This window comes from Anomaloglossus baeobatrachus, chromosome 10 (assembly GCF_048569485.1).
Source record: "Anomaloglossus baeobatrachus isolate aAnoBae1 chromosome 10, aAnoBae1.hap1, whole genome shotgun sequence".
NCBI classification, from domain to species: domain Eukaryota; kingdom Metazoa; phylum Chordata; class Amphibia; order Anura; family Aromobatidae; genus Anomaloglossus; species Anomaloglossus baeobatrachus.
The window spans coordinates 35,988,201-35,992,914 of NC_134362.1; the positions used below are offsets into that span (position 1 = coordinate 35,988,201).

General features: G+C 43.4%; 1 pseudogene; it reads left to right on the plus strand.

Annotated features, from left to right (window-relative positions):
* The first annotated feature begins 200 nt into the window (after positions 1 to 200).
* Positions 201 to 4,714, plus strand: LOC142254316 (chymotrypsinogen 2-like; annotated as a pseudogene).

Consider the following 4,714-nt stretch of genomic DNA (forward strand, 5'->3'; position numbering starts at 1 on the left):
GAGTTGAAAAACATTGGTTTGTAAGAAGTTCTGGACCTTTCTTCGAATATGGGATCAATTGTAACACCTGTGTTTTTTCTATTTTTCTTTGTCTACGAGCGTAGGTGGTAAAATGTTTACTCAAGGAAATAAGATAAGAGGTGACACAAATACAAAAATAACACATATACGTAAATTTCTAAGAACTGTAATTTGATTGGTGACTTGAGAGTATATAAACCGGACAAGTTGACTCTCAAGCCAATTACCCAAGTAGTGGATAATCATGGCAGTCCTGTGGCTCCTTTCATGCCTTGCCCTTCTGGGCGGAACCTTTGGTAAGATCAAAAAGTTGTATTTTACTACTTCGAATTTCCAAAATGAATTTCCTTTGAAGAAGAGTGTGTTTTTGACTTTTATTTTTCAATGTTCAGGCTGCGGTGTACCGGCCATTAAACCTATTATTTCCGGCTATGCCAGAATTGTGAATGGTGAAGATGCAGTGTCGGGTTCCTGGCCATGGCAGGTGTCCATTCAGGTAACGGGTGACATTTTAAGATTTTACTTTCTCATTGTAAATCTCACTTTTAACTAATTGTTTCTGAAAAAGAGTAACCCTAACTGTTAAGGACATGCAGGATACTGATGTGGACAAAGTTTGGCTTTTCATGCTGGAGACACGAGGGTCAGGGGTGCTCTCATCCGCTGGACTGGCTATCTATAGAAAGACTACACGGACCAGAGCTCATCCCACTGAACTCTCAAACTCCTTCCCCATGGACAGAACATAACAAAACTCAAACAAAACACAGGATGAAGGTACCACGCTAAGGAAATACTTGATTGGGTTACCAACAGACAATAGCATAAAGTACATTCTCAGCAAGGACACAAAGTGGTTCAAGGCACAGAGTTTCACCCTTCCATTTGACCTCACCTCCATGTTGGTCAGATGTATGGGTCTTTGTAGCTTTCTTGATCTTATAAAGACATATGTGTGGAGACATGAGGGTCAGGGGTTCTCTTCTCTGGACTGGTTGTTTTTACAAAGACTGCAAGGACTGGAGCTCATCCCACTGAACTCCTGTACTCCTTCCCTGGGGGCAGAACACTACTCAGACAATGCAGGGTTAAGGTACACTCCGGTAAGACTTTATTGGGTCATCGACAGACAATAGCATATAGCACATTCTCAGCAAAGCCACGAAGTGGTGTAAGGGACAGTCTCACCTTTCCATTTGCTCATTAGAACCTTCTTGACTTTGGGCCATTCAGGTCCTCTACCCAAAACAGCAGCACTCCTCTTTTGGAGGGCACCCACTAAGAGGATATAGCTGCTATGTTTGGAAGCAGACCAAGCTCAGCAAAGTATGTGGCCAGATGACTGGATAGTCTCAACCTGGGTTTTCCAACCAAATTCATAGACTCAGTGTTGGGTACTAGAGGAGTTCTGTATTCCAGCAGCGGGATCCGTGGTAACTATTCTGACGTCCTCTAGAATCATCGTTGATAGGAGTAACCCCCTTTTTAAATATCTGAGCTCCCATTTCAGGGCGTTGGGATCAACAGGATTGGGGGAAGATAATCATGGCTGCATGATGCAGACTAGTGCACTGCAGGGGGCTGATGCAATCTGCAATCAGCAGGCATTCCCCAAAATGACATACGAAAAGGACACTGGACAAATCCACAAGAAGCAATGGCTCATGTCCCTTGGCTCACTGAACAGAGGAACAATACGTTTGGCATAATAAAGCCTAATTCACAACCACACGAGTGGCCAGATATTCCTCAATGATGATGAGTTGTCACAATATGTGTAATAGTGTTCCTATCATGACACCTTCCTGTAAGTGCCCCCTGTCTTGGCATTCTCCTCTAATAATGGCCCCCAACCTGGTATAATGTTCCCCCTGTGCCCCTTACTATAATAATGTCCCTCATCCTGGGACCCTCCTGTAACAATGTCTGCTATCCTGGTATTATGTCCCCCGTCATGGGCCCCTTCCTGGTATAATGTCATTTGTCCGATAACAAATGTTTCCTATCCTGGTATTATGTCCCCCATCAGGGGTCCCTTCCTGGTATAATGTCACTTGTCCATTAGCAATGTTTCCTGTCCTGGGATTATATCCTCCGTCACAGGCCCCTTCCTGGTATAGTGTTCCCCATCCTAGGCTCTTTCCTGGTATAATAACCCCCATCCAGTCCCCTTCCTTGCATAATGACCCTCATCTTGGTGTCAAGTCCTCCATCCTGTGCCTCTTCCTTGTATAGTGACCCCCATCCTGGTAAAATGGCCCCCATCTTGGTGTAATGTCCTCCATCCTGTGCCTCTTCCTTGTATAATGACCCCCATCCTGTGCCTCATCTTTGTATAATGCTCCCCTTCCTGGTATAATGTCTGCTCTGTTTTCAAAATCTTATAAAAATAAACTTGTCTTCGTACCTTTCTGTACAGGCCCGGTCGCGGTCACACTCTCTGCAATCATGATTTTAACTCCCTTAAATAGAGATGCTCGGGTGCTAAAGCAAGAATCCCTCATGTCTGTGTGCTGTGTATGGGAGACATAAAAAACAGTAAGGGGTACTTTGCACGCTGCGACATCGCTAGCCGACGCTAGGGGGGCGGGGCGGGTCGTGCGGCGTCACAGCGACGTCACACGGCAGGCGGCCAATAGAAGCGGAGGGGCAGAGATGAGCAGGATGTAAACATCCCACCCGCCTTCTCCCTTCCGCATAGCCGGTGGAGGCAGGTAAGGAGATGTTCCTTGGTCCTGCGGCTTCACACACAGCGATATGTGCTGCCGCAGGAACGAGGAACAACATCGTATCAACTATCGGTCCGACATTATGGAAATGACCGACGCTACACAGATCACCGATTTACGACGCTTTTGCGATCGTTTATCGGCGCATCTAGGCTTTACACGTTGCGATGTCATTACTAGCGCCGGATGTGCGTCACTATCGATTTGACCCCGACGATATCGCAGTAGCAATGTTTCAACGTGCAAAGTACCCCTTAGTCTCCACCCAGTAGCTCAGAGACAACAGAAAATTATAAATAAAGACTGAAGTGGAGAAAACTGGAGAAAAAAAATATAGGATACAAGTTATTATGGCCAGAAATAATGTCATTCATCATGTATACACATGGATTAATTTATATTACAACCCTTTATCACCGTAAAATTATATTTTTACCTAAGAGAACATGCTTCTGTAGCATTAACAAAGCAATGCACTATGTGCCTCCTTCTTTCATTAAATAGCTGCTTTTTCAGCTAATGTCATCACTTCCGGCTTCACAGCCCTGTGATGATGCTGGCTTTCCTTCCTGGAACGTGTTGCCAACCTTTTGCCATCCATATACATCACTTCCGGTTTCGTGAAACAGGAAGTGACGTTACGTCCCGGGACCTTTAAAAACCCTCTCTCTATGACACATGTTAGCGCATTTCCCTGGCGTGATAGACGCAATACACATCAGCGCTCATTCTCCTGTGGCTCTTTGATTTACTGGTAAGAAGCTTTGCTTTATTTATATACCTGATTGTTTTTCTCTGTTTTACAGACCTGCTATCTGTGGCTGATCTCTGCCTTTATCATGCACTTACTACAATGATGCTTGTTACAAACTATCTATTCGATTTAAAGTGATAGATATTCCCATAGGATTATCTAATTAATATTATCTTTTGATGTTATGTGTATTGCTCTGCTGATACACTGGTCCTTCCTGTAGTTACGATTTAAACTTGTATTTATGCGTTATATTCTGTATAAATCTGGATATTGTTTGTTATTATGCACATTATAGCACATTCTCTTTGTATTTTCTGTTTAGTGTGAAGTTTAATCGGATGAAGGTCAAAGTGTGACCGAAACGTCATTTATATTTTTCACACAAAAGAATTACTAAATAAAGTGTTTTTTCTTGATAAACGGGCACTACCATGCTCGGGTACTTAGTACTAAAAACGAGCAGGTTGTACGCTTGGACATGCTCCACTTGACTACCTAGGATAATGGAAGTCAATGGAATAGAGCATTTTTACAGAAGATCTTCTGGAAAAATACTCAAATTCCCCATTGATGTCCATTATACTTGGTAGTCGAGTGGATCCCGTCCTGCTCGTTTTGAGTACCAAGCATGTTAATGCTCACTCATCACTAATTTGGACTCAAGTCCATCAATTTGGACTTTTCTAAATACTACATTTCTTTGTTTTGTGCAGCACAAATTAAACCAAGCAAACTGCAGCAGGTAGCTCTGCCTCTTCTGACCACAAGTGACTGCCAAAGACACTGGGGAGCCAACATCCAGAGCACCATGATCTGCGCTGGAGCCTCCTCCTGCATGGTACGAGATTTTACAGATCTAAGGATATTAATTTTTTTCCAGTGTTTCTTTGGTAGACTTGTATAATATTTGTTGGTTATAACTGATAACCTATAATTTGCTCACTCCTTCTCGTTATTGATTGGTAGACTGACTCTGGTGGACCTCTTGTGTGCCAGAGAAGTGGAGCTTGGACCTTGGCTGGTATCGTTTCCTGGTGAAGCTCTTCCTGCTCCACATCTACTCCCGCTGTATACGCCCGTGTGACAGTTCTTAGATCCTGGATGGACCAGACTATTGCCGCTAACTAAATGTGATTCAATGGCTAATAAACATTAATACACTTACTATACCAGGATTTCATTTTGTAACAACATTTTATCCATTTGT